Source organism: Idiotropiscis lumnitzeri, chromosome 6 (genome assembly GCF_059441095.1).
Source record: "Idiotropiscis lumnitzeri isolate Australia: NSW breed Sydney's pygmy pipehorse chromosome 6, RoL_Ilum_1.0, whole genome shotgun sequence".
NCBI lineage: Eukaryota > Metazoa > Chordata > Actinopteri > Syngnathiformes > Syngnathidae > Idiotropiscis > Idiotropiscis lumnitzeri.
Window position 1 is genome coordinate 11,399,642 of NC_142396.1, and position 24,953 is coordinate 11,424,594.

The 24,953-nt window shown below is 39.6% G+C and overlaps 1 protein-coding gene across 1 annotated transcript in view; it reads left to right on the plus strand.

Annotated features, from left to right (window-relative positions):
- The window catches only part of lysmd4 (LysM, putative peptidoglycan-binding, domain containing 4), a 42,229-nt gene that overhangs the window by 5,963 nt on the left and 11,313 nt on the right, over nt 1–24,953 (plus strand). The window contains exon 2 of the mRNA XM_088299567.1: nt 16,410–16,448. The gene's annotated coding sequence lies outside the window, so the exon portion shown is untranslated. The remainder of the gene's footprint in view (nt 1–16,409; nt 16,449–24,953) is intronic.

Sequence of the window (24,953 nt, forward strand, 5' to 3'; positions counted from 1 at the left end):
AAGGGGAAAAAAAATAAGTGAATAGGTGAATCCGCAGGGGTCGACTGTATTGTCAAACATGTTAAATGTATTTAGAAACAAGTCTCAAGATTTTACTTTACAGGGTCCTTTTGTTTTAGTCCGTAAACTAATGAACACTGCCGAATTCAATAAACAAATATTCATTCACTGATTTTATATGCGGAAAATTCTGATGATGATTACGATGATGAATGTCGAAATGGACGAGGAACCAAAAATGTTCCACAGTTTTAAAAAAAGTAAAAGAATTTTGACTGAAAAACAAATTTCAAGGCAACACATTTTAAATTAAACAGTTTGACAAAATATTTTAAGTTTTCCTTTTGTAAAAATGGACTTTCCCGCGAGTTTGAACTAATTCAACTCATCGTTCCTCGTATTATCCCCCAATTATAACGATATAAGTAAAAACAACCCAGCAAATTGTTTTGGCTCAAACAACTTGCTTGCTTTGTTGTGCTAACGCTTGCCATAAATATCAAGAACTTCAATTACTGTTTTAGACCCACAAAATATAAATTGTGGGATTAACGGTGCATATTGATCACATCTGTCATATACTGTGGAGACCCAAGATTTGTTATACTGTAATAGAAAATGACGCTGGATATGTAAAGCTTTTTGCATTAAATGTGGTACTTCCTCAGTAGCAATTACGTGCAACTCGGATGTTTCACTGCATGCATTCCGTATTTTAGTGCTCTATTAATGTCATGACATGAATGTAAACAGAACCCATGTGGTGAGAGTGTTAGTGATTGCCATCAAAACCTCTTTTCCTCATGAATGTTCTCATGTTGAGGGAGCAAATTTTGCCCTAATATGTGCATATGTGTAAAGGTACCTATAGCTTTAAGTTCAAAGAGTAAACCCTGGGGTTGAAGCACCGTATAAATTATTTGCCGGAAGGGATTTAAAAAAAAAAAAAAAAAGGCACGATGCATCTTTTAACTTGCGCAGCCACTGCCAGTGCAGAGCCTACAAATGTCACGTCCTCTCAGCGTCAAAAGTAATTGGTCAAGCTGCACAGCACGCAGCGGTAACGAGGCGCTTTTCCGCCGTAACAGACTCAAACGACGCACTTTGCCACGTGTCGCATAAGCTAATAGACGTCGCGCAAGTGCACACCACACTCGACATGTCTAAACATATGAAGGTAACATGATTTTACATTTTTGTTTTAAACACATGCAACCACACGACACCTGTCAGCCATATTATTGTCACACTAACTGAGAGTTCATAGCAAACATGGTGAAGTGGCATTAAGCTGTTATGCTGCACGCAAACGGAATATGATGCCAACAGAGGTGCCAACTGTAAAAGTGCTTTTAAATCCAGGATAATTTTATTTCATTTTATTATTAATTCTATTTTAATTTTGCCATATCTATGATTAGTCTTCCAAAGCATTTTTAAAATAATGTTGTCCAAAATCAGGTTCTTGCACTATACGTTCTGTTAGTCATTTTAGTAAGCGACTTTTATTTGTTTGTTTTTTTTCAGTAACTTTTTTTTGTAAATGCTTTTAAATGTTCTACTTTGATTTATGTGACGCGCATAATGCACGAAAGCTGCCTTGCCTATTCAAGTGCATTTTCTTCCGTCTTTAAGTGCACTGTTAATTTTAAAACTGTACATAGTGTTACTTAGCAATAATACTATAAAATAAAACATCTTCCTAATTTTTGTACTGAAATTTAATGTTGACATGTTTTCACTTCTCAAGTCATAGAAACCTGTTATGTTTATTCAGTGATTTTATTCCAAGCAAGCCGAGGAGTGACATTGAAGTGTAAAGGCCATTAGGGGGGACACAAGAAGGTTGGGGGTTGGTGCTGTGCACTGGACTCGGACGGCGGTGCCTGGCGGGCTGCAATGAAGCGGGTGACAACAAGGGAAGCAGCTGATGTGCTCCAAGTGGCCCTTCGCCACTTTTCTCGCTGCGTGCGTCTTCGTACCCGCCAGAGATCACATGTCAGCTCTCATGAGTAGCTCCTCATGTGAGCGCGCACATGTGGTTTGATTCCAGGATCAGCAGCAACTTCAAAAACGTGACCCAATGCATGTCGTAGTGAAGGTAATTGGATGTTGGTTTCAGATGGAATGCAAGGACTTAATATTCAAGGTATAGAAGTATGCCATTTTATTTAACAGCTCTTCAGATAGGGACGAGAAATATTCAGTCCTGAAGGATCAAAATGTGCACAGTCCTGGCACACTTACAAATAGTGAATCTGTAACAAATTCACTTTTGTAATTCCGTGTAAATGTTAAATTTAAACGGAAAAATTATAAATACAAAATCTAATTAAAAATGTTTCAAATTAAATACAAAACACTATTATTTTAATTACAAATGTAATTGCTCAGGTAATAACTTTAATATGAAATAAATCATAAGTTTAATGAGAATCAAGTCAAATGCATTTAAATTGAAAACACCATGTTAAATTGAAGTTTAAAATTGAAATCGAATTTTAAATTTAGCAAATTACATCTGCATTTGAATTTGTATTAAAATTCATATAAAATTACTTTTAATACAGATAATTTAAAGGGGAAGTCAAGTCAAACATTTTATGGAAAAAAGGCCTCCCCTAAAATGGATTGAAAACAGGTGCATTTTGCTGCTTAATTCACATTCCACAAATGCAAAATAAATCAAAATAACTTGTTTAGACATGTCGGGAACAAATTGTCAAGAAATTGTTTTGGCTAGACTTCCCCTTTAAAAATTAATAAAAATGAAAACAAACATTTAATGGTCACCTGCATAAGGATAAAAAAGGATGAAAAAAAAATTTCACTGACGAATAAAGATGTACTGTAATAATGTGAAGGTCTCGAAAGACTACTTTTAATAGCACACATTGAAAAATGTTAAAGAAGTGTACATTGTGAGAGTGGCTGTGCAGTTTGATCGTAAAAATAAACACAGCTCTACAAGAAAGACGTGGGAAAATGTTGCACACTCGTCAGTGGCTAAGTAGGTCAATGGGCTGTACGTGACCCAGACATGGGTGTCGCCCCTGCGGGTCATGGGCCAGTCAGGCATGAGGTGCCAAGTGAGCGCCTCTGATTTGACTCCCAGTAAGGTGGCCGGCCAGCCTGCCTGGCCTTCAACCCCTCAGGTGAACCCATCTACCCCCCTCACCGCCCAAAAAAAAAAAATGTTCCAAATATGTATCCTATAAATAATTGAGTAAATTATATCCAAGTAAATTTATATAATTGTAGTGTTTCAATTTCAAGTGGTGGTTCAATTGGAAGAGTGGCACAGTTGTTTTTGTTTTTTTACAGCCTTCTGTAATGTAGTTTCTGCTGTGTCATATATGAGAAAATATAACCTTCCCGTTTTAACTGATCTACTGAAGTAAAATCATTTTTCTGTCTTCAAATTTTCCGTACTGAACCTGTAAAATCGAGCGCGAGCGCCCTTGAACCGTGATTTCAACTTTCCAGAACTATCATTGAAATATTTGGCCCATTGTGTTCTGCTCTGGGGAATCACAAAAGCAATTCTGAGTGAAAATCCGTGAACCTTCGGATTGACAGTACGACACGCACACACCCTCCAAAAAAAACCAACAACAATTGCGAATGGCTCCATTGTTGAGGCCTCCTGCCGTGACAGAAAATATTTGTCAGGGTTTGTCCATCAAGGACATGATTTATAAAAGACGTTGCAGGAAAATGGGAGGAAAAACAAGCATCACAAGCACAACAAAAGAGTAGGAAGGCAATCTCTCTCTGAAAAATGCCATTATATTGAGCATGTTTTTTTTATTATTTGTTTTTTTTTTAATTTTGTCACAATTTAAACAGTAAATTGGCTTCAGTAAATCACGAAAAAAAATATTAATTATCTTGATGAAAATTAGCCTGTCGTATATGAATGAGGATTTGAACGAGGGGTGTGTCAAAGCTCAGTACAGTTTTCAGCGTTCAAGTTAATTTTTAGTTATCTTTTATGTATAAAATATTTTAATTGAACCAATCATTTTTTAAAGAAGTTTTTTCATGTAACATTTTGACTTTAATCCTGTAAAATGACTTTTTTGCTGAATGTTTTTTCATGTAATCCAACAACTTTTGTTATTTGATTTTGATCATCGTGCCTTATTTATTTATTCATTTCTTGTAGTGTTCCGTCTTTAGTCTGGGATTTTCTTTAATGCAATCTCACTAGTTAAGCGTAAACTTGAGAATTGCCAGGATTCAAGATTTATATGTCACGGTCGAGAAATTGGAGCAATGTGAAGAAACCACCACTAGAGGTCAGTGTGTTGGACAGGGATGAAAGCAGTGAGATTTGGTTTAAAAAAAAAGCAAGTGTGTTAAATCCTTCCCGCACAACAATCTTTTGGAATCTTTGAGCCAGAGAAAGTTCTACTTCATAATCCCAATGCTAGTTCAACATAATCACTATATTACCCCTGAATGCCAGAGAAATTTGAACGTTACTTATTTCCAAGGGAAAAAATAGTTGGATTATAACGAATTCAGATTTTTTATTTTATGAGAATAAAGTCAGATTTTTCTGAATGAACATATTTGGTTTCAAAAATTAAATCAAGCGTTATTGTAGCAAGTCGATTTAAAAAAAATACAACTTTATTCTTGTAATATTCTACCTATTCTTGAAAAGACACATTGATTCTCTAAAAAAAAAACAACAAAAAAATGTCTTTTGTTCTTCGGGAAGAAAATGGGACTTTATTCTTGTAGTAATAACGTCATGTCATCTCATTTTCGATACCGCTTAAATTAAAACAAAAATACTTTATTCATGAAGAGATGTCACATCATATCAATTTAATGGACCCAATGAATTTGTTGTCTTATAATTGTTTTATTTGTGTTGCGCCCCATATGCACCAACTCAAAAGTCATCAGAATCATTTCTATGACTGGAAAATATAAGCACACAACTCCATTATTTCAACTTTGACTTCTAAAATTTCTTGAAATTGATCATAAAACATCCCTATTATTTTTTTTTCTGTCAAATGAAATGCCAGAGAATGCTCAACAATACATTCAAATTCCAAATTGCAGTTATTCTAGTGGGCAAGTTCATCAGTTGCAGCGAGTGCATTTCAAGCAAATCTAATATCCAAACTTGACAATATTAAATCATAAATTCACTTTTTGAATTTAAAATTAAGAAATCTCGATTGAAAGAATACCAATTCCCATGCCCATTATAATTTTCATACAATATGATTTCCATGCAAATATTATACAATAAAATACAACTTTATTTTTATTACACATTTCACAACAGCTGGAGCTGTAACAAAGCGCTTTCCATATGGTGTAATTTGAAGATACTGATCCCCAGTTGTTATAATATAACGACAGTCATTTAATGGCAATTTATTCTGTGTACCCTGTGAAATAACTCGCTGACCGACCCCTGGGAGTCCCTTGACCCATGCTTGGGAAACACTGTCTTCGAGTTAACATAACAGTCAACAATATGGTCACACAGATGACCACCTCAATAGGAGCACAGGAAGTTTTTTTTTTTTTTTAGGCGGGGGTGGGCATAGGGGTCTAACAGCAACGGCGGATTTGTCAGTCATCCCAGTATTTAATAATCCCTGGCTGTGCATTTTTTTTTTCTCGTTTGCTGTTTGTGTGTATATTAACCTGTGGTTGAACCCTCTTTAGTGGCAACCTCTCGCCACAAAGTTCAGTGAACATTCAGTACAGAAGCAGCGAGCATGTCATCTCGCATCTATTTGCCCACAGGGGAGACAGCAGCATCTAGTCAGTGTGTGGCGCTCTCTCTCTCTCTCTCTCTCTCTCTCCCTTTCTCATACACACACACGTGCACACGCAAACACACACACTCAGTGCAGTGAGGTGAGATTTGTGAGAAAAAAAAAAAGAAAAGAAACACATTCTCCACACACTGATGGTGCATGTAAGTGAGATGATTACATAGAATGCCCCGGTGTTGACCTCGGCTTTTTCACTCATGCCTAATGATCTCATCACACCACGCACCGCATCACTCTCACCCCCTCAGAGCTCTGCAGAGAGATGAGCAGATATGGTTAAGGTGTGTAATTATTTAGCTTCTCAGCGCTGCCACCCTCGCGTGGACAGAGAGCACACACAAGCCGAATGCAAGGCGGGCAATTTAAAAAGTGAGATTTCAAGTCGTGTCGTTCCATTTGGTTCGACAAGTAGTGATGGTCAATCCATTTTCCCCAATGAAGTAAAAGGAAATGCCAATAGCCAACACAGAACTTTTTTTCTTACGTTTTTATGAAAGAACAATGAAGAGAATGTCGAGCAGTGAGCAACTATTGTGGCAGGCTATAATATTTTCCCACCTCATTTGAGCATTGACATATCTGAAGCCCACTCAAACGCTGGTTTTGAGACACACTTCACTTCATCACGTCAACATAATTTCACGACTTTCCTATTTCTACATAGCTTTGGCAGAAAAAGCCCAACAAATGAGAATAGTTGAGTTTCTCGGTGAATATTGTAGACAGGAGCACATTCCATCGGAAAAAAGGTGAATCGCGACATTTGGGGATAGTAAACAGTGAATATGAGGGGGATTACCGTATTCTTAAATGCCCTTCAATGTGCGACTGCACAGCTGGATAAAATTGCTCTCTTGGTGTGTATCGCATTGAGAGTTACACAAAAGCTTCGAATGAAATGATTGTGCAACAAAATCTTAGAACAAACACAGAGGAAATGTGACTCTTTGGAGCGGGGAGTAATTAAAATGGGTCAAAACAGTCTGGTCACCCCCCCCTTTTTTTTCGTATTTTGCATTTCGCTCACAATTAGCCATCAACTTTACCCACACCCATAACCACACATTCTTTTTTATAATCCATCGTCAGAGGATTAACAGGTTCATTAAGCAGTGACCAAAATGGAATTATCTCATGTTCATTAATCTCTCCAAATTACAGACCTTTGGCGGTTTCACATCCTATACCTTTGTTTTCTGTATGGTGAGTTACTCCAGGCAAAGTATTCTGTCTAATTGCATGTCCAACTAAAATGTTTCCTAAATCATCTGTAAATCTTTTGGGAGTTCGGGGCTAAAACGTAAACTTGTAGCGATCATTTTGATCCTCATGAAATACATTTCAGCGCTCTCCATTTATCTTTCCCTCCCCATTTTCTTCAAATACTTAACCTGAAGAGGTATGAAACCCCCCCCCCCCCTCGAGCAAAAACCTCGTATTTCTCAACGCGATTTTTTCTTCGCTTCTTTTCCAAATGCATGCTCAGATTAGCACCCCGCCGACTGCTCGGTGAGTTACTCTCTTTGACACCGCACGGCTCATTTTATAAGATCAACATTAAGATTCATGAGCAGGCTGTAGAGGTTTAGACGCTGTTAACACATTCTCGCGCATCTCCAGGGAGTCATCACAAGCACTTTGCTACCAGAGGTACAAAGAGTGTGTCGCATCTCAACGAAAAGACTCGAGTTACGTTAGTGCGGGAATAATGCAGGGGTAATGGCCTATTGTAAAAGCAATCACACCGTTAGGTAGAAATTGACCACCATATGTTAGTCATTTTACGTGCAGCTGTTATACTGTTAAATTACAGGTGCATGCTATCACAATGAAAATCAATGTTTAAGCTAAATACAATTTTTGTTGTACCCACATTTTCAAGAAAAATGGGCATCTTGTCGAAAATCTGAATAAAAATAAAAAATTTTTGTACCTTTTTTTTTTGCATTACTCATCACATCGGTGATGTATATTCTCTCCCGGGTGATAACATACGTTCCCAATTGGGTCATACAGTATATGCAGAGTACCGAATGACGCACGGATAGGTGGCTGGGGACCACTGAAATCGTATTGAATGCCCCATACCCCAAAAATATGAATACATATAACAACAAGCGCATGACTGTTTTAACTTGTGATGTTGAATGATACTTAGAAAGGCCAGGACAGTTTTCCCCTGCAAGATAGCACTTTGAGGCATTCCTTTTTCATGGGATTTGACAGTAGGCAAGGGCAAGGCAAAGAAGTTACACATACAATGTGCTTCACAAAACAAATAGCACAACAAGTAATTCAAAGACGAATGAAAGCAAACAAAAGTAATTTAAGCATTATTTAAAGAACATTTATCGCATTGAAACCAAATTAAAAAAAAAAAATTCTTAGTAGCTTTCTAAAATTACCGACTGAAAGTAACCTAGATTTATTTACACTTGGTACTGATTTCATTTCCGTTGGCACCTTATTCCACTTGCGTGCAACATAACAGTTACATCCCGCTTCACTTATTTGCTTTGAGACCTGGGCTAAACCGATTGTACTAATATCAATTTTACCCTAGTCAGCAATCCCCAGAGCCCTAATGGGTTTATATTTAATCAGCATTTCTTTAATGTAATCAGGACCAAAAACATTCTGTTCCGCAATGTAATGTCCTTGCAGATGGGAAAGAAATACCTCAGCTGAGATGCACTTTTCAACGCCGGGACAACTGTAAAGCACACAAACACAGGAACTGCTGTTTGCCACTGCTCCCATTCAGACATTTCCCATTTCACACGCAGACTTGCCGATGTCACAAACCAACGCTCCTTTAAGGCATATTTATATACACAGAGACCACCATGTGTTTTCTCTTAATTTTTCCCAATTAATTTTTTTTTTGTATTCAATGCATTTAAAATGTGCTTAAACATATGTTTTAACAAGTTTAAGTGGGTTTGAAACATGTGGAATGGGTAAAACCTTTCACTTTTATAAAGTTGTTTTATATGGTCTCACTATATCGCCGATTTTCAGCTAATCACGGGCGGGTCTGGAATATATCTTCTGAGATAAACCAAGCTTCACAGTACTTAAAAGATGTTTCAGCATAATGAATTGCTCTGCTATGAATAATAACATAATGTGTTCGCACTCCGTGACGACTTTCTAGTGCAAATCAGCTGTAGCAAATGAATTCAATCTTGAGCTACTTAGTGTCAGTAATAAATTAAATGTTTGGACTACCTCGAGCCGTGAGCTTGCGAACTGGCAAGCTTGTAAAAACAAATCAGAAACGGTCCCTGTGAAAAGCCCCGGGGTGATGTTATATGTGTGGATGGTGGTTTTTGCCTTCCCGCGTACGTTCCTGATGAAGGGTTAAGTGGGGCTAGTACAGGTTTGTTTGGCTCCGTAATGCTCGCCGTAGTCACCGGCAGCGGCAACAATGTGTCTTGAAAGTCGGCTTATAAAAGTTTGATGAAACTCCAAGAGCTTAAGTGATCTTCTCCAGCTCTGCGCTAGCCCCGCGGCAAGAAAGATGTCTGCTTATATTAATTTCATGGAGTTTAAGAGGTCACCAAACTCATTTGGAGAGTCTTACTCATTTATGAACTCTGCAACCTCTCTGTTCTACGGCGCTCTGAGCCACAGGCCCTGAAATACTTACATTTACAAGGAATACCTCTGACAAATTATAAAGTGTGCCGTGTTTGGAGTTTGAAGTACAAGGCAATGAACACCGATGCACTTTGGAATGACATCTACCTGACTTTAAATGAAGAGTAAGACGCAATTTTATCTTCCTATCGGGAATTGAGGAGCTGCACAGGGAGGGAGACTTTCAGATAAAGGCTTTGGGCGGAAAATTGGTTTATCCAATATTCACAAGCTTTGCAATAAAACAATGGACTTCTCAGAATGCAGCTTAGCGCCGCAGCACAGAAGCCCCGAGAGTGAAACCGAGTAAATGAGCTCACTCTCCGGTCTTCGCTCACAAAGGCCGTTCCGGCAATGTAACGTGGGGTAATTGGCATTCCTTTCAATTAAAAACGAATCGGAGGTACTCAAACAGGAAGTTGTCGAGGCTCAGCTTGAGGGTTAATCTGACGATACTGTCTCCGATGGACTTGCCCCCGAGTAGCCTGACGATGACTGTGCAGCCAGTTTGACACCCCACTCACACACTTTGAAAGCCCACTTTGTGACTGTTTTACAAGCGCAGACCATCTCACGGTTGACACCAACGCGGTCTCACTATAGGCAGTAGAATTACTTACACTCTTTACTGAAGTATAAGTGTAAATATTTGAATTAAAAAAAGTACTTTGTCCACTCATTTAGAAATCACATTGCACTCATAAAAAAGTTTTGCTGAGCTCACGTCACCTATCGCGCTAGGGTAGCTGTGTGCTACTTACGCCGCAGTAGCTAGCAATGAGCGTCGACTGGCTACTGGTGCACCTAAACGTGCAGTGGAGTCGCTCCTAATATGCAACTCCGGAGCAGTAAATAAGATACTTTTCTGACGCGTATTCTCACAAAAGGTGGAGAAAGCCATGCTAACCAGTAAGCTAACGACAGAAAGACTGCATGAAAAGCCCCCGCGTACGTTCCTTCTTCGAAGACGACGGCAGTTACATGTGAAAACTAGTAGAGGTAAAAAAAATTTTTTTTAAAAAAGAGCTGCTGTTTGTCTGAACAAATGAAAAAAAAAAAATTATTTAACAAAGACGACTAGAGGATTTTTCTTCTACGCTAAACTAACTAAAAAAACTAGCACGTTTAACACCACAACTGAATACTTGGGTGATGGAGTCCACATTACACAGACATCTGGCTGGAACTGAGTTAATCAGAATCAGAATCAGAATTAACGGGGAGAACATCCAACTTCGAACAGCAAATTAATTAAGGGTCTCGCAAAACACAACCAGAAACGTATAAACATCCGTTACAATATCACTGTGATATTTTTGTTATCACAATAGAGTCCTGAGTTTTGATTTTGACTTTTGAAATCTGCACAATGAATGTTCTCAAAATTATAATTGTTTTTAAATCAATTTAGCTTTGCTTCTCGACAAGAAAATACAACAGGATTTAGAATGTTGCCCCTCAAATGACATTGATTGGCAAAAGTACTCAACAAAAGCAAAAAAAAAAAAAACAATTGAGCCTTGCACTGCATTTGGATGTGGTTACTTCTCAGCTGTCCTACACAGGACCTGAGGACGGTCAGAGGGGCTAGCGGGCGAATAATTGGCAGTCGCCGACTGCTGTCCACGGCACCTTGACGAAGAGGGATTAGGTTGTGCTCTGCAGGCTCAGCTGATAATAGGAGGATGCGAAGGAAGTGCTGGTGTCACGCTCCACAGCAAAGATTTCAATCAAAGACATCTTCAGTCAAGGAGCCTTAAGACCTTCACTCAGGCTTTTGTTTCAAAGATTCAAGTGTGTCTCAAATTATTTTTTTCCAAGAGCGTTCTCTACAATTTGTTGGAAAATCCATTTGGTACATTTGTGCTACCTTATTTAGCAAACGACATCCACCACACATGGAATTACTATTTACAACACCAAAGGGGGAAATATCGCACCTGAATTCTACCTTTGGTCACAATCCAAATGTGATTCTTGTTAGGGTAAGCCATTTTAAACTCGCATTAAAAACATTTCCATAGTTAAAAATAGACTTTTGAAATCCAAGTGGAACTTGTTCGCTGCCTTCCCCACGATCGGGAACGAGGACTTTGGGTGCCAGTCCAAGCTGCAAACTAATTTTCCTCCCAAAATGTGACTTAAAAATATATATTTTTTTGTTATTCTTTGTGATACATTTTTGACTGGTGCAACTTAAAACATTGGAGCGATTTAAATAAAATTTAAAAAATATATATCCGATATATAGTAGACCAACATCACACTTTGGCCAAATAAGTCTCACAGGTTTGTTCCATTTAATTTCCTGCAAGATTATATTCAGTTAGAAATAACAAAAGCAAAAGGATTTATGCACTATTTCATGAAGCCGAGCCATTATTTAGCCCCCTTTCTTGTTCCTCTTCCCGCTGAACCAAGATCAGTCTGCACTTTTCCCCGGAGAACACAATAATGTCACATCCGCATGTGGCAAGACGATATTTCACATCCAAACCAAAAGCTATTAGGGATGACTACTTACCATAGACAAGAAACTGTATGTCCTTCAAAGCAACAACCTTCACATTCACCCACACACTCACACACACCCCTCCTCACACACACACAGGATATTGTTTGAGTGATTTTTCATTCACTCGCGAATGTGAAGTTGTTGTCCTGGCATCCTTAAAAAGTGTGGACCGACAATGTGTGTGGAGCTGAGCACAACTTAATGACCAGTATCTATGATCTCAGCTTTAAACAAGTGACTGGCTGTACCAAAAGATGACTTTTATATACAATGCCGTGGTGACTGAACCATCATCACGTGAGTCTTTGGCAACTCTCTTGAGGATTCAACTGAGGAAAAGGTGAAACGCCTCAAGTAGTTTTTCTTCTGCTTTTTTTTTTTTTTTTTTTTTTTTTTTTTTGCAATGCCACCTCAGAAGGTCACACGACCTGGGTCAACATTGGGTATTGTCTCAATCCACCTCTTAGCACAACCACTATCACGCTGCAATATAGAACGCTATACAGTACTGCAAAAAAGAGCGCAATCTAATTTGTCAAACTGAAATTGACATCTGGAACACTCCCATTTCTTACTTATTTCCAGTCAAGTTACATTGTCCGGTGTTATGTTGGTGGTGTAAAGAAAACGAGATTTATCCTTTGATGTTTTTTTTTTAATCTGCAGAGTGTGCAAGCTCATAGCATGGTACATTTGCTTCTACTTCTTCGTGCCTTATCGCAACGCATGCATGTACAAATGGTGCCCTCTATCGGTAAGAATAGCCCGTTGCAATACTCATTATACTGTACAATATGCATTTGTAAACACATCTACCCAATTGCTCATAAAAACTACACCACATCTATTTTAGAACATTGACAAATATGAAAAAATATCATTTATATAATTTTCTCTGTATCGTTCTTTGAAATAAGGTCGGAACGGAGGCAACACCGAACGGTAGTCTGTTGCAGGTGAACAATCCTCTGTGCGTGCTCACTGTGAAGTCTTTTTTGGAGTCGTCATCCATGAGTATTTGTTGACGAGCATGACTCATGACTAACTTGGAAAATGCTAGTGCATTTACTGTAACAAGCATGGCCAAATCATCCATGCGTGGTATCGGCTATTGCTCAAGTGATGACACTATATTTACTGTCAGTTTGGAGTCACCACATAATCTATCTGTGCCCACTGATTTTAGGATGGGCACTACTGGAGCGGCCCATAATCTTTAATTCTCTTTAATTAACCTGTCAATTTTCACATCCACTATTGGTCTCATGGCATAAGGACGGAAGAAGCGTGGAAATAGCATTTTCTTTCACATGAATGGTGGCTTTGGTGCCTTTCAATGTGCGCAGCTCCTCTTTGAAAACTTCCCCATGTTATCACAGAACTTCTTGTAATGTCTCGTTTGCTTCATGTGTGTTTCCATTAGAGTGGATATGATGTGCCTGGCGTACTTTGTGTCTGGCTTTTATCTCTTTTCAGTTCAGATGAATCTCAACTAGCAAGCCTTGGCCCAGCAAAGTGGGAACCTTTCCTTTCACGACCACTAGGGGCAGTTTTGCTTTTTGTACTTGACTGGAACAAGAACTGCTCCAACTTGATTCTGACTTGTTTGATCGTGTATTTGTAATTCCCCAAATTGTCTTAAATGCCTTTTCATTCATTAGACTGTAGCCTGTATAAATCTCAAATGTAATTCTTTTCCCCTTTATTTTCATTCTCTTTGTGTACGAATGGTGACCTCTATTGTTAAAAAACATCCCATTGTAATACGCACGACACAATATTTTTGCAAACACAACATCCAGCATGACTGATTCTCAAGGCCTTGGGAAGAAGAGTTTGTCATGGCAACACATAGAGGCTGAAATTGTACAAAAAAAATAAATAAATAAAAATCACCATAAAATGAAGAGAATAGACAATTGGGACTATATTAATACAATTTCAGGCAAATAATATCAGAATTTAGGTTGCAAAAGTAAGTTATTTGAGCAAGCAGAGAAGAACTTGCTGGCCTTTTATTATCATCGTCATCAGCATCAAAATTATTGATGTGATTGCACAGTGTGGATCTAAGTTTAAGGTATAGATAATTTTCACTTTTGGTCAACAATTTACGGAAATTCTCCCAAAATATCTCCATTGGAATAATTGCATTAGTACCACTGTATCATAATCCAAAATAGCTTCACAAAAGTGAGTTGAACTACATAATGTTGACATGTAATATCAGCAGTATTCCCCGTAAAAAATAATGCGAGGCATATTTCGACTGTTAACATTTGTCATGTTAACATCCGTATGCATCTATGTTTGCAGCACTAAAGAACACTGGCGTTTGATTTATATTCTCTCCAATTCTTTTGAACTATAAGAAAAGAACCCTCCACCTTGACCGCTCTATTACAGTAAGAAGCCAAAGTTATCAATCGAGGTGCCGGGAGCAGGGGGAGTCTTTTTCAAAAGGCATGTTTGCTTTGCAGCCTAATAGATCATACCCGACGGTGGAGAGAGAGTCCAAGAGGGAGTGAGATGTTGCTTCAAACTGTATAGCTTTGACTGATTATGCGTTTTCTCTTAAGCTATTCATAGAAGATAGATTCATCATTCCAATTTGTCAAGCGAGTGAAGATTTCGATTAATTATGTGCATGGGGGGAGGGGGGGCACACCGTGGGTGTATTAGGCCTCTCCTGTCAGCTGTAGTCTGAGGCCCCATTTACCGGACTCAAAATAAAGAGGTATCAGAGAGGTGCTCGGATTCGCCAGTAATTAATTTGATGAATGCCTCGGCGGCACAAATAGTGGCAGCCGTGCATCTTTTCATCACACTACCCAGTGACGGTCTCTGGGCTTGGTGCTAATTTGAAGGGTGTGTGAGTGTGTGTGTTGGGGGGGGGGGGGTTCTACTGTACAGTGGATGTGCTTATGTCTGGCGCTATTCTTCAACCAATATCGGCGTTTCCTCCTGCTGTCCACACGGTGTGCGGGGGGATGTTTGGGAGGGCGTTATGTATTATGTCAACTGTGTCCTTGCGCTTGCACTAGTTGCTCCACATAGTGGCTGTTTGTTGACTTTGCGCCCTGAACTTAATAATAGGGGGAACACCTGGATTAATGGAAGGTCCAATTCAGGTCATTTCCATGAAAAATACATCAGGATTTGGAAACGGATCCATTACTGCAGGGTTTCACAGACTTTTTCCGAGGAATTTTATATTTGTCGTCTTCTAGCGGGCACCCAAAATATCTAAAATATTGCCTTACAATCCACCTACAACATGGGTTTCCAAACTCCAATTGCAGCATTTAGAAAAATCGAAAAATGCAAAAGCCACTTTGTCATTATTTCAATTAAGACTCGCTTTCCAAATTTCATGAAGCATGATTGGGGGCTGAATTTTCCACAAATTTTTGAGTGCCCAACTGAACCAATGGCAAGTCCTCAAAAGTCGCCACCATTCTTTACCGACAAATGGATGAAAACTCAAACGCTTTCCCATTTGTCGTCACCCATCTGTCTAGTATACATTCCTGAAATTTGGTAGCAGTCACACAAAAAAAAAATCTCTGGGAGGAGTTCCACTTTGTGTGACCCCTGGAAAAACACCAGAACGAAGCTGCTGGCAGAAGCCCTGTGCCCAAAAAATATGTGCAAGCTTGATGAGAATGTACTTTGATGCAAAATTGATTCATTTTGTCTCCTGATGGTATAAAGTTCAGATTAAAGTAAAATGTAAGCATGCGAAACGAGTGCTATCCTGACAGCCAACGTGAGCGGAGTGGTTGGGCCAGCAAAACCGATTGATCGTGTTATTGTTATTAGGTGAAAGCTTCGGTGGCAGCTGTTTGTGGATGCACGATGTCAATGTCACCAGGCACCTCGGCCCAACAAAAAAAAATAATAATTGGACCGGTGCCACATAATTCAGGTTCATATTTTCACAAGGGTGGGGAGTGGGGAGACCACATTATAAATCGTCGTCGGCCACTGATACAAGACCATAAATCAAAAGAACGACATGGCTTGAACAATTAGATAATTACTAGAGTGCCGTTTCCCCGCTGTCGAGATGCTATGCTTTGTCTCGGCGACGGGAAAGGACAGAGAAGCCCACATTGGGAATCAATTCAGAGTGACACAAAGTACAAAAGTGTAAAGGGGAAAAGAATTGATGTTTGTAAGTTTGTTGGCTTGTTATGTAGTTAAGGGGTAGCAAAGTGACATGTAGAGGGGTAGCACGTTCATTTTTGGTGTAGATCTGGATAATATGTCACCAGCTGCCTCAGAATGCAAATTGTCCAATCCTGTCCTGTCCTGTTTTATCATTCGCAATAAACCAAAATGTAGACCAACAATCAGATTGCCACTCCAGTACTTCTTTTTCATTCACGTCATAGTAAAGCCAATCTAATCTTATTTTTCTTTTTTGTATTTTCCAGCAGTCTGGTAGCCCACTGGCACTTTACTGCCTCTCACAGGTGAGTCTTGGTACTACAAAAGATAGCAGGTTTCAGGTTGTTGGAGATGTGATTATGTGTGGTGTGCTGAGTGGGTCATCTGGAGCACAGACTCAATCAATAGATTTTTGCTTTTCACAAGCAGGCCGGTGCCAATCCCCCTCTGAATAGTGAATGCCCGACTGTACAGCACACACTACAAGCTCAGTAAGCACATATATGCTTTGTCATGTATGAGAATTACCAAATTTAAAGAATTGCTGAACATTGTAAAAACCAAGTGTGTGTGCGCCTTGTTCAAACAATTGTGTATTTGACCATCATGGCTCGTGCAATCGAGAGACAGACTTTTCTTGAACTGAACAGTAAAGCACATGTACGATGACCACACTTCGGACAGGAGCTGTTGGCCAAAGCTCACAGTAAGAAATTTACATGCAGTCTCGCTGACATCACCGGCGACGCCTCTTAAAGGAACATATCTAAAACACATGAAAATATATACTGTACATTTTATGATTGAAATATTTGTGGTGTGTGCAAATAGATTTAGAATATGTGCTTTAAAATGATTAAACACATTTTAAAAGGCAGAGAAACAAACACTTTTTTGTATGATCTCTATGGATCACAGATTTACACCAAAAGTGGGCGGGCCTCGGTTTCCCCGAGATGAACAGCGGTTTAATATACAAATGTTATCCTTTGTGGGAAAGTCATGTAATCCATGATGGTGACCGTGTCTGGATGATGGGATGGACTGCCACTAACCCCTAGTGTTGCTTAAATATTCTGTTATACGAGCTGTAACTTTAATTATATCTGCGGCCTGTGATTACCCCTTGGCAGAAAAGACTGCCGGAAATCTAGAAGCAGGGGTCCAATTGACCTCAATTGAAAGTGTCATTTCACAGCGTTACCAAGTTGAAGATACTACCGGGCCCCAGGATGTGGGATGTTAATGCACGGCACCTCCACTGCGTCATCGTTTGATATTTGTGCAGCTTCTGTACTCGGTATGCTCAGAAAGGGTGAGCTGCGCGCGCCGAGGTGCGTCAAGAAAAAAACGCGCGAGGAGGCTTTAACAACAGTTGGGAATTGAGGTCACAGTATTGGAGGGAACCAAGTGGAACAGATTGTCGTGGAATCTTCGGGCTTTAGCAACACCACGTTCATGCTTTTACCTTCCTAAACACTAGCTTCATAACTCCCTTGACAGCGGTTTATGGATTGGGAGAACGTGTGAGCCTTTCAAGTCTACGCCGGTCTGTTAATACACACGAGAGTTGCGTACATACAGTTCTATTGTGTATAAACAGCTGTGAGTAGACTTACTCGAGGTTGCAATTGCTTGCAGGGTGCATCAATGACGAAGGCTGTGGAAACTCATGTGCATGTGTTTTAATAGTTTTTCATTTGGAATAGAATGTCAAAAAAAAGAATTGCAGGAAAGTAGTAATTGTTGTCAACGAAATATTGTTGAAGTGATACATCTCAACTAAGAGAAGATATTTGTTTGTGGAGGAAGTTTAGCCTGGGTTGTTTTTGCAAGTTCTGGAGAGTCCTTGTCTAAAGTGTATGTAAAAGTCTACTTCTGACTTCTTTTTTTTTTTTCATAAAATCAACTGTGAGACATTTATTTTTAAGAGTTCTATTTTTTAATTGGCACATCATGTCACTATTTTGTCTAAAATAAGTGCCGTGGCAAAATAAAGGTTGCGAAACAACACCATTTCTCATTTATTCTGCTATGTTTGATGAGCGACTGTGGCTTGGCTCTGAGCTTTCTTAAAGCCCCTGAACAAAATGTAAATGTCTCATTAGATCATTGTCTCCAAAGCACTTAAAATAGACGGTAAAGCCGCTCTGCATAAGCCCCATCTGTTCTACAACACAACACATCCTCATTGAGAAGAGGCCTTGTTTTAAGGCACAATTGAACCTTTAATAATGTCATGACTGATGTCTGACCCTCAGTGGGCACGGGGGCGGGGGTGTTTGTTCTAGGGCAAGGATGATGGGAGTAAGACAGGTATGATATCTCTTTTCCAAAGGAAAACGTCGCATTGTGTTAAGGGACGACGTTGGCGAACATTGATGACATTCTGTCATTATTGTCACTTTGCATGAGTAGCGGGACAGTAAACGGGGAGCTTTGACAGCGGAGTGACCCCAGATGCTGTGCATTTGATTGATATCTCCGCAGACAATGATCTTTTTTGTTTGTTTTTTTTTCCTTTCTTGCGCTGCCTTGATGGTTCTATACGGGGGGAAGCAGTGGGCGGGGGCAAATACAGGAGAAATGTCACACCAGGGAAACCAGCGAGGCGTAAAGCCCTGCCTTGACGAGCACAGGGTCAGTGGCTCCTCTCTGCCCCCTTTGCGCCCCGGGTAAAATGATCTAAGTGATTCTGGACCTCTGCCACCGATCTGCTGGAGTGCAGAAGTCAAGCGCGTAGGCATGGAGGAGTGAGGCCCGGCGAAGGATTTGCTGGTAAAACTACATGTTGTGGGCTATTGCCTAGAGGAAACACTCACTCCACTTTGCTGCCTTTCTCCATAAATAATAATACGGCCTAGGACTCAAAATATCCTCTGGAAGCCTACTTGTAATTTCGCTTTTATTTCACTAGGCTTTATCTCTGAAAGTAGTTATTTGAATTATTGGGTATTTCTATGATTATTATGTGTCATATCATGTCGTCATTTTGAGAGGACTAGGAAAAAGTTACAAAAAAGTATATTATATTAAAATATCAACTCGGAATTTAAAAAGCAAATGCTTTTAAAAGTGGCAATTTCCCAGGCAAAAAAAGCAACTGTCTATTTTTAATTGTTTTATATATGCGACGGGCTGTACAAATACATTTGTCTTTCCTTGCTTGTATCATGGTTCAGCCGTCGTAGTTCCGCTATGTCAGGGATTTCTCTGTAAACCATTTAAAAAAGTGTTTCAAATGTGTTTACTATTAAAGTGTTAAAAATTGTATTGTATTGGGGGTATTTTAATAATTAAACTATAAGACAAATTATTTTATATTTTATTCATTATTTTAAGGCTTAAACTACAAAAACTAAAAAATATGGTTTCTTACATCGAGGGTGGGTCTGGAATTCCCACAATGAACTTCTCTGCATTATTTTTCCCAAAACGTTTTCTAATTCTATGAGAATAAATGTGTAATTATACCAGAAAAAAACAGCTTCCTTTTAAGGAAAGGAAAACATAACATTAAGAAGTGAACATTTTAGTTTCTCATGTATTTATTATTTTTTCAAACAACTAGAAACATCATTTAGAATTTTTAAAACTCATCCAATTTGAAGAAGGGTAAAGGGACCAAGTCCGACTGTGAATTGGGAAAATCAGCAATTAATTGACACCTCCCATCTTTAAAGGTTCATACTGTCTTATTGTTGCCTAAAGATGAACTACTTTTGTCGAAAGTTTCTCAACTCACTTCAACAGTTCCGTGGCACCAAGATTGCATTAGTTCAGTATTTCTCAAATAACGGGACGGGCCCCCATGGACTGGGACGCTTAACACCGAGAGCAGTGGTCCCCAACCATTTTCCGGTTCCTACCACTCCATAACTTTTGCGGACCAGGTGATGGTGGCATAGTGTGACGAGTGGGGTGTGGTGCTCGCCGCTCTGAGTGACCAGCGGGCTTTGTATGTGTTATCGTTACTCATTCCGCAATAGCGCGTGTCTTTAATATTAGCGTAATGCGATTGGCATCCTGAATGCGTCAACTGCAAGTTTTTTTTTTCCCCTTAATCTGTGCAGCCCACAGTGACCAGGTACCATTGACATATGCAATTTTTTTTTTTTTTTTTTTTTGCCATACTAGAATAAAGTGCAACTGCACATCCATTACAGTAGGTGGAAGTGGCATTCTGATTTATGCATTTATCTTATCCCAAACAAATTGATGCACTCTAAATCTTTTCTGTAATACAATTTTTAAAAAATAAATGAAAAGAGGAGAGAGAAAGAGAGAGGTAACGTGACATTCATCATAAATTGGTTCTTAGCGTCTATTTTCCACTGATGTTTGATAATGACAATCAGGGTTGATGAAAGTACATTTTGCTCAGTTCATTTCTGCTTTTCAATTAAAAGACAGTGTTTTACTGCTAAAACTAGCTTGAATAATACGTATTAAATACTTTCAATGAAAAGTTAATGTTCTGTGTTGACCATTGTCACTCAGGGGCGTGTATGTTCTAGAGTCAGAGGGTGCAAGTGATGGGGCAAATACGTCACTGCGCGGGGTAATAAGGTCAATGCAAAAAGCAACCCAGGGGCACATTTCCCAGTAAATAGGCAGAAACGCACAAAGCACGCATACACACGAGCGTCCCGGCCTTATGTTGCACAATCCAAACCAATCGAGTCAATTGCCAGAAAACATGACATGACCTTTCAGATTCACTGAGCATCAAGCATGAGTGGGACTGGCGTACTTTCCGTTTCAGCGCACCCTCTGCCCCTCCCGCCCACTCCGTCACCCCCGAGGTCCTAAAACCTCCACAAATAATTATTCTCGCTGGAGTCTGCGCTCCACAAGGCAGAGCCAAAAAGACTTGACTCTGATTTTGACCTATACTTAAGGTGCTCCCCGCTATGAAAACAGAGTCGAACAATTTTGTCCATGTTAAACGAAGGAGGTTGACATTGTGTTTGGACATAAAATGTCAGAAGCTTGCAGGTTCGGCTGCATTCACCACGAAGGCAAGTCCAGACTGTATCTGGAAAATATACTCTTTACTCCTGAAAAGACTTAACAAGGAGTACCGAAACTCGAGAGGATCCTTTTCTGCTCACTAGCGTATCGAAGTAAAACCTGTTACACGTCTGCTTTCACAACCTGCTTTTAGACATGGATCACTGAGGATTGTCACAAAGGTGAACTTCAACAAGGTCATCAGAAACCTTAATTCTGAGCCACGGATTTCTGAGCAAGGTGCAATGTGTATCTCTTGATTTTTGATTTCAGTGAGGCGAACATCATTGTGGAATGTTCATTCAGGCTTCTTGAAATTGTGTTTCTTATTATTCTTTTGACGGATAGATCGCCTTTATAGAGGCCTCCACATGCCTGAAAACGCATACATTTATGCAAGTATCGTGATGGAAATGCATTTTAAGGGTCCCAAACACAACAACCCCACAACGCCCATAGTAGCTCCCACTAAAGTGGTAGGTCACCAGTTTCACCCTTCAACACAAAATTGAGCAGACATGGCAATCATAATAGGATGCACAAAAAGCCTCAAAGACCCATGGCCAAAAAAATAACAAAGAGGCGGCCATTTTCCCGTGAAGCAGCCATTTCGGGATAATTCAAAAGCTTGACCAACTCCGACTCACTGAAAATCAATCAAATAACACATGCGTCATTTGCCACAATCCAAATTTGAATTGAAATAGGGAAGAAAATTGAAGAGGAATTCAGATAGTTTAGTTTGTAACATCCTTTTTGAGTAAATTCCAGGGTTTGCATGATTTCTATTTCTATTTATATTTCTTTCTATTTCTTTATTATTTGACTTCCTTAAAAGGTTTTCTTGAAAATGAGCACCATCTTAACTCATTTACTGCCATCGACAACTAAAGACGTCAAGATCTTTTTTTTTTTTTTTTTTTTTTTAACTTGGCTGGTAGTGAAGGAGTATCACACTTGACAACTATGAAACTTTAACGTTTGTATTTACCATTTAGCGTAGAAATCACGATAACAAATTGGACAACACAGATGTATGACATTCATATGCAAGATGAAAATGCGTGTCAAGGTCGAACGTCATCGTTGTTTTTAGAGTTTGCCTTTGATTGCGACTGCCTCCTCTATTATCCTCTTTCTCACCCACTGGATTTAATGCCAGCAACAATTCAAGGTCAAATACGGTTAACCCTACATATTTAACCTTTTCCACTGTCATCTATCTTTAAATTAATATCAGCCCCGAGCGCATTTGTTGTCCACAGCGGGGAGGATCCAACAAGTCGCGTTTTATTAACCTCAAAAGGAAGAAGGGCAGAGTTGGACTGCAACAATCTTATTTCATGGAGGATTCGACACTTTCTCCCTCTCTTTTTTTTGTGCCTTTGGTACTTGATTTAAAGTCATTGTTAGTCCTTTTAATATAAGATTGGGTCAGAGATATTTGCCAACTGGCGAGGTGGGGTGGGGTTGGGGAGGATCTTTTTTTTAATTGTCAGGTCACTTTGTGCAGCGGCAGAAGATCCTTTGGGCACACATTGTGTCTTTGTGTGCGCGAGCAGCCATCGGAAATCCCCCGCCTCATTATAAGGGAGGGAAGATTAATTGACCAGTTCAGCAAGTGGCAGCCCCAAGACTAGATCAAGCCGAGGACTTGCCAATTAAGACCGGACTACAGCACCTTCTCTTATTCCGAGACTAATCCTTTTTTTTTTGGCATTAGTCACAGTGCTCCTGCTGGGAAGATCAAGACTCAGCTGTCCTTTGTCAGAGGCAGAGACATATCTATCACGCTTGACAATGAGATTTAATAGTCTTAATAATAGCCAATCAATTTAAATGTCACTGCACCCACATTTCCATCCACTAAACAGCTCGATACGGTCACATGATACAGGACTGAATGCAAGAATTTCATGAAATCTCAAAGGACTGTGCGTCAAGTTCATTCAGGTCCACAAAAAGTAAACCCAGTACAAGATCAGCATTACAAAAGTCTTTCAGTCTTTTACTTTTTTTTTTTTTTTTAAAGAGGGCAGGCCAACTTCACTGCTGAGGCACAAGACATTTTGGACTCAAATTAGCCTCATAACAGCGCCCTCCGTTCATTTCCCTTGCAGCTCCTTTTCAATATTTCACTTGAGATTTCAATATCAAAGCATTATAGCAGAACCGTTAGTCGAAAGAGAAAGCTATTTTGCAAAAATCTTTTGGGGAAATTAGAAACCTACCAAAATAATGAAAGTACTGCATTGACTACTTAACAGTAAAAAACACAAGAGAAAAAAAACTAAATGCAAAACAGTAACTACGGTAAATGAGTAAATAATATACCAGAACATCATTGCATTATGAATGTAACCCTAATCCTAACCCCTGGCCTTAACCCTTTCCCCAATCCGAAAAGCAACCACAATCCAACCAAGATTTCTAATCCCAAACCGGAAATTTGGTTTAGATTAAACATGTAATGGTAGAGGCGGCTCAGTGGACGACTGGTTAGCACCATGGCCTCACAGTGCAGAGGTTGTGGGTTCAATTCCGGCTCCAGCCTTCCTGTGTGGAGTTTGCATGTTCTCCCCGTCCGTGCCTGCGTGGGTTTCCTCCTGGTACTCCGGTTTCCTCCCACATTCCAAAAACATGCATGGCAGGTTGATTGGACACTCCAAAGGTATGAGTGTGAACGTGAATGGTTGTACGTCTCTGTGTGCCCTTCCATTGGCTGGCAACCAGTTCAGGATGCCCCCAGCCTACTACCAGACGACAGCTGGGATATGGTTTCAACATCTGTCTCAACATGTAAGTGAGCACCTCTCCATTGCTGGGATAAATCCTCCACCTCACTAGTGTCGCATAAAAAATGTGATTAACTGTTGCTCAAATGGGCCGCTTACAATAAAAGGGTGTTCTCAAATAAGAATGTTTCAGATGCTCTGGGTCGGCATATATGGCTGCGGGTTCCAGTTTCTATCAATATCCAGCAACTTGAAACAGCCATTAAGGAGGACTGGACCAACATTCCACAGGCCACAATTAACAATGTGGTCAACTCTATGCAAAGGAGATGTTTTATATAGTTAAAACTGAAAAATGCCAAATCTGAGCATTAAATCATACACTCTGGCGACCACAGAAGCCTCGTCATGGAGGTGTCAAAGGCTGCTGCCAACTCCCGGTCCCCCCCAAGCCATTGTATCTTCTAGTGCAGCATGCTCGCATTTATACGCGAACACACACAAACACACATTTTTGCATGGTGTTTTGTGCACACCTAAAATTCTCCGCAGGGGGAACAGAGTGCTAAAAAGATGTCATCATCGCTCTCTTCAGGAGGCCATTATGGCCGAGAAACTAATACACACTCCAGATATTTCACCAACTTTTTTACCAAGGGCAGTTTTCCCCTCGTGGGTGATGGTTAAAATTGGTTGACATTTTCCTGGCTCCAATTAACCTTTGATTCCACTCTCTGTTTTGCCTGTCTTCTTTATTTTCCTCCAGAATGTGGCAAATGGGGAGTGCCATTAGAAACATCGCCATTGTTTTCTCATGTTGATCATTTTCTCTTCTTTTGCTCTAATTGTTATTTTTTTTTTTCCCCCAGGAGGATTTTCACATATGCCGTATATGTGGACGGAAGATGTAGTTCAACGACAGGTCGTGACATTTTTCACATTGGGTTAATACAGTAGCGCTCTATTATTGTATCGTATGAAATGAACTCATAAGAGAAAGATGGGTGTTATTAAAATCCTTTGTTTGCGAGTCTCCCAATAGATGCCTCTAATAACAAAACT